The sequence below is a fragment of the Fistularia commersonii genome, unplaced genomic scaffold, assembly GCF_037954325.1.
Source record: "Fistularia commersonii isolate RoL2024-O1a breed Wild unplaced genomic scaffold, RoL_Fcom_v1.0 HiC_scaffold_39, whole genome shotgun sequence".
In the NCBI taxonomy this organism is placed as follows: Eukaryota; Metazoa; Chordata; class Actinopteri; order Syngnathiformes; family Fistulariidae; genus Fistularia; species Fistularia commersonii.
The window spans coordinates 302501-312500 of NW_028233997.1; positions in this window are offsets into that span (position 1 = coordinate 302501).

Genomic DNA, 10000 nt, shown 5'->3' on the forward strand with positions numbered 1-10000 from the left:
ACCTTCTCTCCCATTAGGAGTGCATTGAGAAACCTCAGAAATAACCCAAGAAAGCTTCTTGGAGAGATTGCTGTCACCCTCACACTGTCTTAAAACAACACTCGTTTGCTTTCCACACGGATTTTAGGCCGCTTTTTACAATTGAACACCCAAATTGCTCCATTTACTCTCACTGCGGCGGGCCTCTGGTACTCCATGGAGTACCAGGACTAGTTCGGCCCGGCGTTCACCCCCCCGAGGAGTACCAGGGCCCAGAGCGGAATACATGGATGTTATCGCCCTGTTACCGAATTATATCGATACCGATGTGCTTTTCACCTCATTGCTGAGTGGATTTATAAACAGGAACACCGAAACAGCTCCTTTCAGCTTCACGGCAGAAACGCCCCTGGTAATCCATGGAGTACCAGGGGAAAGCCTGTAAAATAAGCCCATACACACTTCTAACATGGCCTTTATCACCCTGTTACTGCATTACGATGACACCCATTTGCTTTTGATCTCATTGTCTGCCAACGTACGGAAAAAGCGGGGGGGCATTAAGGGGGGAGAGAGAGAGACATGGAGATTTTCTCAGCCTCTCATTCTTTTTTTTTTTTTTTTTTTAATTGAACATAAATAGTACACGCAAATGTACAAATAAACATGGCAAGGTAGAACTGAATGTCAATGAAACAACCAGGCATGAAGAAGAAAAGGACATAAGGACATTCGTTCTGTATGTAATCAGAAGTTAATAGTGTTAACGGTTTGTGAGAAATTTACATTGCTAGACAAAAAAAGAAATTAAAAGGAAATAATTAAATAAATAGATAGACCAATGAAATTAAAACCGAAAAAAAAAAATGCAAGGGGAATACGACATGTAATTAAGTTGGCGATTCACAAGGAATCTCAGACATCAAACTGTATATTTTTTGTTGTTTATATATAAACATATATAAACAAACATATATTGTTTGTTGTTTATTTTTGGGATATATTGAGGAATATTTAATGGAAAGGAGTCACAATCGCTTTTTGACAATGTCGAAGTGTATAGGTGGCTATAGAATTTAAAGTTTTCATTGGAAATGATAGCCTCATCTGTAATTTCCTTGTTGTTAAGACGGGCTTCCGCTTTGCTCCGCTCCTCCTCTCCTCCGCTCTTCCGCTCCGGGCCCTGGAACTCCCGATCCGCGGGACTTCGGTGAATTCCGGGCCAGTTTTTTTGCTCTTCTGCTCTCCTCCCCTCCTCCGCTTCTTCGCTCCCCCGCTTTGGACCCTGGAACTCTTGAACAGGGCCGGGCTTCTGCCCTCCGCCTCTCCTCTGCTCATCCGCTCCAGGCCCTGGCACTCCCTGTGATCCAGTCATTCGCATGTGCGTGCCCGGAGGTCCGGGAGCTCCACTCAAACGTCCGGGGGGGGTAAGGGTAAGGGGTCCTGTCCCTCTCCCCCCCTCCTCGCCGCCTCTGAGAAGAGAAACATCTCCTCCACTCCTCCGCTCCTCCGCTGCGGAACCAGGTATTACCGATCCGCCGGACTCAGGCGAATTGCAGAAAGGGGTTTTGCCGTCCTCCGCTCCTCCGCTCCTCCGTTTCGGGCCCTGGAACTCCCGAACCGCTGGACACAAGCGAATCACGGTCCGGGCTTCTGCTCTCCTCCGCTCCTCACCTCATCCGCTCCAGGCCCTGGTACTCCGTGTCCGCGGGAACCCCCCCCAACCCACAAAAACAAACTCTCACACACACACAAACACACGCACACACACACACACACACACACACACAAACACACAAACACACACAGACACACCTGAACTCATCATAGCTGTGCTAATAGCATTGGCCGAAACGTTTCCACAACCAAACCAACATTAGCTCATCCACTCATTCACATATGTGTGTGCCCAGAGGTCCGGGAGCTCCAGTCATAAGTCCGGGTGATCTATGTCCGGAGAAGGCTCACATTAGCCGCTCTAAGGGGTCCTGCTGCCCCCCAGCTTCCCGGCCTTTGAGAAGAGACACATAACTCCGCTCTTCCGCTTCTCCGCTATGGGCCCTGGTACTCCCGATCCTCCGAACTCAGGTGAATTGCGTGACGTGCTTCTGCTCTACTATAAGCCCCTACACACTTCGAACACGGCTGTTATCACCCTGTTACTGCATTTCAATGACACCCATTTGCTTTCGATCTCAGTGTCTGCCACCGTACGGAAAAAGCGGGGGGGTGGGGGGTGGGGGGGCATAAGCGCATTCGTGCTGTAAGTAATCAGAAGTTAATAGTGTTAACGGTTTGCGAGAAATTTTTAATGCTAGACAAAAAAAGAAAATTAAAAGGATATAATTAAATAAATAGATAGAAAAATAAAATTAAAAACGAAAAAAAAAAAATTGTGAGGGGAATATAACATGTAATTAAGTTGGCGGTTCACAGGGAATCTCAGACATCAAACTGTTTTTAATTGAACATAAATAGTACACCCAAATATACAAATGTACAAATAAACATAGCAAGGTAGAACTGAATGTCAATGAAACAACCAGGCATGAGGAAGCAACGGACATGAGGACATTTGTTCTGTATGTAATGAGAAGTTAATAGTGTTACAGGTTTGTGAGAAATTTACAGTGCTAGACAAAAAACGAAATTAAAAGGAAATAATTAGATAAATAGATAGACAAATGAAATTAAAACCAAAAAAAAAAAATGCAAGGGGAATACGACATGTAATTAAGTTGGCGATTCACAAGGAATCTCAGACATCAAACTGTATATTTTTTGTTGTTTATATATAAACATATATAAACAAACATATATTGTTTGTTGTTTATTTTTGGGATATATTGAGGAATATTTAATGGAAAGGAGTCACAATCGCTTTTTGACAATGTCGAAGTGTATACGTGGCTATAGAATTTAAAGTTTTCATTAGAAATTATAGCCTCATCTGTAATTTCCTTGTTGTTAAGACGGGCTTAGCTTTGCTCCGCTCCTCCTCTCCTCCGCTCCTCCGCTCTTCCGCTCCGGGCCCTGGAACTCCCGATCCGCGGGACTTCGGTGAATTCCGGGCCAGTTTTTTGCTCTTCTGCTCTCCTCCCCTCCTCCGCTTCTTCGCTCCCCCGCTTTGGACCCTGGAACTCTTGAACAGGGCCGGGCTTCTGCCCTCCGCCTCTCCTCTGCTCATCCGCTCCAGGCCCTGGCACTCCCTGTGATCCAGTCATTCGCATGTGCGTGCCCGGAGGTCCGGGAGCTCCACTCAAACGTCCGGGGGGGATAAGGGTAAGGGGTCCTGCCCCCCCCCCCCTCGCCGCCTCTGAGAAGAGAAACATCACCTCCACTCCTCCGCTCATCCGCTGCGGAACCAGGTACTACCGATCCGCCGGACTCAGGCGAATTGCAGAAAGGGGTTTTGCTGTCCTCCGCTCCTCCGCTCCTCCGCTCCTCCGCTCCTCCGCTCCTCCGCTCCTCCGCTCCTCCGTTTCGGGCCCTGGAACTCCCGAGCCGCTGGACACAAGCGAATCACGGTCCGGGCTTCTGCTCTCCTCCGCTCCTCACCTCATCCGCTCCAGGCCCTGGTACTCCGTGTCCGCGGGAACCCCCCCCAACCCACAAAAACAAACTCTCACACACACACAAACACACGCACACACACACACACACACACACACACAAACACACAAACACACACAGACACACCTGAACTCATCATAGCTGTGCTAATAGCATTGGCCGAAACGTTTCCACAACCAAACCAACATTAGCTCATCCACTCATTCACATATGTGTGTGCCCAGAGGTCCGGGAGCTCCAGTCATAAGTCCGGGTGATCTATGTCCGGAGAAGGCTCACATTAGCCGCTCTAAGGGGTCCTGCTGCCCCCCAGCTTCCCGGCCTTTGAGAAGAGACACATAACTCCGCTCTTCCGCTTCTCCGCTATGGGCCCTGGTACTCCCGATCCTCCGAACTCAGGTGAATTGCGTGACGTGCTTCTGCTCTACTATAAGCCCCTACACACTTCGAACACGGCTGTTATCACCCTGTTACTGCATTTCAATGACACCCATTTGCTTTCGATCTCAGTGTCTGCCACCGTACGGAAAAAGCGGGGGGGTGGGGGGTGGGGGGGCATAAGCGCATTCGTGCTGTAAGTAATCAGAAGTTAATAGTGTTAACGGTTTGCGAGAAATTTTTAATGCTAGACAAAAAAAGAAAATTAAAAGGATATAATTAAATAAATAGATAGAAAAATAAAATTAAAAACGAAAAAAAAAAAATTGTGAGGGGAATATAACATGTAATTAAGTTGGCGGTTCACAGGGAATCTCAGACATCAAACTGTTTTTAATTGAACATAAATAGTACACCCAAATATACAAATGTACAAATAAACATAGCAAGGTAGAACTGAATGTCAATGAAACAACCAGGCATGAGGAAGCAACGGACATGAGGACATTTGTTCTGTATGTAATGAGAAGTTAATAGTGTTACAGGTTTGTGAGAAATTTACAGTGCTAGACAAAAAACGAAATTAAAAGGAAATAATTAGATAAATAGATAGACAAATGAAATTAAAACCAAAAAAAAAAAATGCAAGGGGAATACGACATGTAATTAAGTTGGCGATTCACAAGGAATCTCAGACATCAAACTGTATATTTTTTGTTGTTTATATATAAACATATATAAACAAACATATATTGTTTGTTGTTTATTTTTGGGATATATTGAGGAATATTTAATGGAAAGGAGTCACAATCGCTTTTTGACAATGTCGAAGTGTATACGTGGCTATAGAATTTAAAGTTTTCATTAGAAATTATAGCCTCATCTGTAATTTCCTTGTTGTTAAGACGGGCTTAGCTTTGCTCCGCTCCTCCTCTCCTCCGCTCCTCCGCTCTTCCGCTCCGGGCCCTGGAACTCCCGATCCGCGGGACTTCGGTGAATTCCGGGCCAGTTTTTTGCTCTTCTGCTCTCCTCCCCTCCTCCGCTTCTTCGCTCCCCCGCTTTGGACCCTGGAACTCTTGAACAGGGCCGGGCTTCTGCCCTCCGCCTCTCCTCTGCTCATCCGCTCCAGGCCCTGGCACTCCCTGTGATCCAGTCATTCGCATGTGCGTGCCCGGAGGTCCGGGAGCTCCACTCAAACGTCCGGGGGGGATAAGGGTAAGGGGTCCTGCCCCCCCCCCCCTCGCCGCCTCTGAGAAGAGAAACATCACCTCCACTCCTCCGCTCATCCGCTGCGGAACCAGGTACTACCGATCCGCCGGACTCAGGCGAATTGCAGAAAGGGGTTTTGCTGTCCTCCGCTCCTCCGCTCCTCCGCTCCTCCGCTCCTCCGCTCCTCCGCTCCTCCGTTTCGGGCCCTGGAACTCCCGAGCCGCTGGACACAAGCGAATCACGGTCCGGGCTTCTGCTCTCCTCCGCTCCTCACCTCATCCGCTCCAGGCCCTGGTACTCCGTGTCCGCGGGAACCCCCCCCAACCCACAAAAACAAACTCTCACACACACACAAACACACGCACACACACACACACACACACACACACACACAAACACACAAACACACACAGACACACCTGAACTCATCATCGCTGTGCTGATAGCATTGGCCGAAACGTATCCACAACCAAACCAACATTAGCTCATCCAGTCATTCACATATGTGTGTGCCCAGAGGTCCGGGAGCTCCAGTCATAAGTCCGGGTGATCTATGTCCGGAGAAGACTCACATTAGCCGGTCTAAGGGGTCCTGCTGCCCCCCAGTTTCCCCGCCTTTGAGAAGAGACACATAACTCCGCTCTTCCGCTTCTCCGCTATGGGCCCTGGTACTCCCGATCCTCCGAACTCAGGTGAATTGCGTGACGTGCTTCTGCTCTCCTATAAGCCCCTACACACTTCGAACACGGCTGTTATCACCCTTTTACTGCATTTCAATGACACCCATTTGCTTTCGATCTCAGTGTCTGCCTCCGTACGGAAAAAGCAGGATGGGTGGGGGGGCATAAGCGCATTCGTGGTGTAAGTAATCAGAAGTTAATAGTGTTAACGGTTTGCGAGAAATTTTTAATGCTAGACAAAAAAAGAAAATTAAAAGGATATAATTAAATAAATAGATAGAAAAATAAAATTAAAAACGAAAAAAAAAAATTGTGAGGGGAATATAACATGTAATTAAGTTGGCGGTTCACAAGGAATCTCAGACATCAAACTGTTTTTAATTGAAATTAAATAGTACACCCAAATATACAAATGTACAAATAAACATAGCAAGGTAGAACTGAATGTCAATGAAACAACCAGGGATGAGGAAGCAACGGACATCAGGACATTTGTTCTGTATGTAATGAGAAGTTAATAGTGTTACAGGTTTGTGAGAAATTTACAGTGCGAGACAAAAAAAGAAATTAAAAGGAAGTAATTAAATCAATAGATAGACAAATAAGAAATTAAAACGAAAAAAAAAAAAAAAAATTGCAAGGGGAATGTAACATGTAATCAAGTTGTTTTTTTTTTTTTGTTTTTTTTTTTTTACCAAAAAAAAAAGGAACCTCGGACATGGGTAACTATATTTTTTAGTTTTTGGATTTTTCCATAAGTTTTAAGGATTTTTTTTTTTTTTTTTTATATTTCAAAATCGTTTATGAAGACATTAAAATTTGGGGAGCATTTTTGCATTCTGTTCTTGTGAATGAAGAACTTGGCCAGGCCTAAAAGAACATTGACACAGAGTTCATCTGTTATGTTGCTTATAAGTAAACAGAATGTTATATCATCTTTTGAGAAGGAAACTGGTGACGATGGAATGAGAAGGAGAAAAAATATATGGTCAGTGGTTTCAATGTTGTCTTCACAAAATGTACAAATATTATCTTCAAAATTAAAGCGTACCCTCGATAATTCCTTAGATGGGTAGATGTCAGTCATAATTTTGAAGTGGGTCTCTTTTGCCTTGGGGGTATGGGTAGAGTCAGATACATGGTTCGCAGCGTGGCAATCGATTCCTCATCAAATTTATTTAAAATATCCTTTTTTTTTTTTTTGACGTCCAGGGAATAAGTTTCCTGTGAAACATTTCCTAATAAAGGAGTTGCCGCGCTTTCTGTCCACAATTGAGATTCCCTGGAGTGATAGTCGGGGTAACTGTGGTTGTACGGTTCGGTGCGTCATTATATTTTTGGTCAGGAATACAAATTGTCGAGGCAGTGCGTTTCGTAACTTTAGCAACTCTAATATGGGAGGCTTGAATCTGTGTGTAGTACAGAACTGCTCATTGTCCAGAGGACTGCCAGTGTCATCCATCAAGTCAATTATCGACCATATACCTTTCTCAAAGCATTCCTTGTAAAACAGAGGTTTGTTGCCATGCAGTACATATCGATTGTTCCAAACTATTATACTGTGTGGTGAGAAATTGTGTACGTATATCATTTTCCAGTATAATAATATTTGTTTATGGAACTCTGAACATTTGACAGGAATCTTGTTGATATCCAAGTCAGAGATAAGCAGAAGACTCAGGCCGCCGACTTTGTTGAATAAGTAGTTTGGAGTACAATACCAGAAAGAACGATGAGGTTTGATCCAGGATTTCAACCAGTTCACCTTCAATGTCCCATTCAAGCAGTCCGACTCTATCACTTTCAGCCCTCCTTCACTTGTTTCTTTCACCATATGTGATTTTTCTTAGATGGTGTGGTCTGTTCCTCCAGATAAAGTTGAAATTGATTTGGTTAACAGATTTTACGAGTTGATTTGGAGCAGCATTGGAATACGCTGGGTATATACATCTGGATAAACACATCCATTTTAGTCAAATATATCCGGCCTAATATTGATAAATCTCTCTGGAGCCATATATTAGAATTAAGCTTTACTTTGATTCAGTTTAGATTCAATGTTCCTGGATTGATTTAACGTTTGGTCCTTGGATAGGAAAATGCTCAAGTATTTTATTTCTGATTTCATGGAAACATCGCTGATTTCCTTTAGTGGCGAGTCATGCAGCGCAAGAAGTTTGCATTTCTTTAAGTTTAATGACAATCCTGAAGCCTTGGAGAATGTTTTGGTTGTTTTCGGCACTTATTGGGACTTGATGTTCATTTTTCAAAACTAAGGTTGTGTCATCTGCCAGCAGGCTAATAACAATTTCAGTCCCCAGCACGTCTAACTTTTGGATATCGTTGCTCTTTTCAACATAAACGGCTAGCATTTCGGTAGCAATTATAAATAAATAGGGTGAGATGGGGCAACCTTGGGGGATTCCCACATCAACATGGAAGCTCGGAGTGGTGCCGCTTGGCAGGGTGACACAGCTATGAATATTCTCATAGAGCCCACGGATCACATTCCTGAATATTTAACCAAATCCAAAATGTTCGAGCGTTGCTATGATAAATGGATGTTCGACCGAGTCAAAGGCTTTAGAAAAGTCCAAGAAGGATATGCGGCCATTATCTTCAATGCGATACGCCTCTAAACCCATCGCTCGCCCCGACTCGGGGAATCCTAGAGCCTACTTGCACCCCCGCCCTAACTTAACTCCCTCACTCGTGGAGCTCCCTGAGCTCCACACATCCCGGAGCATCACGCCGACTCATTCACATTTGAATGATTGTCTTTATTTTATGTCCGCTAGATAGAGGCATCCGCACATGCGCATCAGTGGAGCTTCAGGCCGGCTGAGGCATGGACTGAAAATCATAAAGACATGTGTGATGAGCTAAAAGGAAGATAAGCATATTTTTATAATAAATGTAAGAAAGAGAGGGTAATGCAGCCTCAGGGCGGCACTGGCCCGTGTCTCTCCAAGCCTGCCTTTGGGGGGGGGGGGGGGGGGGGGGGGGCACGGAGCAGTGTCTCCCTGTGCCGGTCCCAAGCCCGGATAAATGCAGAGGGTTGCGTCAGGAGGGGCATCCGGCGTAAAACGTTTGCCAAAACCAAACATGCGAGTCAACCATAACTATACCATACCGGATGGGTCGCGGACCGGGTTAACAACGACCGCCATTGGTACTGATGACCTACAGGGTACTAATGGAAATCGGGCTACTGTGGGTCGAAGAACAAGAAGAAGAAGAAGAGGAGGAGTGCGTGTTCGGAAGCAGAGAGAGAGGAGGAAAGGAAAGAGCCTGGGACTGAGAGTAGGGACTTTGAATATTGGGACTATGACAGGAAAAGGTAGAGAGTTGATGGACACGATGCAGAGAAGGAAGCTGGATATACTGTGTGTCCAGGAGACCAGGTGGAAGGGTAGTAAGGCTAGAAGCTTAGGAGCAGGCTTTAAGTTATACTATTATGGTGCTGACAAGAAGAGAAATGGAGTAGGAGTCATCTTGAAGGAGGAGTTTGTAAGGAACGTCCTAGAGGTGAAAAGAATGTCAGATAGACTTATGAGTCTGAAATTGGAAATTGAAGGTGTGATGCTCAGTGTTGTTAGTGGCTATGCGCCACAGGTGGGATGTGAACCTGAAGAGAAGGAGAAGTTCTGGAATGAGTTGGATGAAGTGATGCAGAATATTCCCAGAAATGAGAGAGTGGTAATTGGTGCAGACTTCAATGGACATGTTGGTGAAGGCAATAGAGGGGATGAAGAAGTGATGGGCAGATATGGTATCCAGGATAGGAATGCAGAGGGACAGATGGTGGTAGATTTTGCAAAAGGGATGGAAATGGGTGTAGTGAATACCTTTTTCCAGAAAAAACAGGAACATAGGGTAACTTATAAGAGCGGAGGTAGGAGCACGCAGGTAGACTACATCTTGTATAGACGAGGTAACCTGAAAGAGATCGGTGACTGCAAAGTAGTTGTAGGTGGGCGTGTAGCCAGACAGCATAGGATGGCGGTTTGTGCGACGACTCTGGTGACAAGGTAGATGACGAGGACAAAGGCAGAGCAGAGGACAAAGTGGTGGAAGCTGAAAAGGGAGGAGCGTTGCACGGTTTTCAGGGAGGAGTTGAGAAAGGGTCTGGGTGGTCAGGGTGAGCTGCCAGATGATTGGACAACAACAGCTAGTGTTAT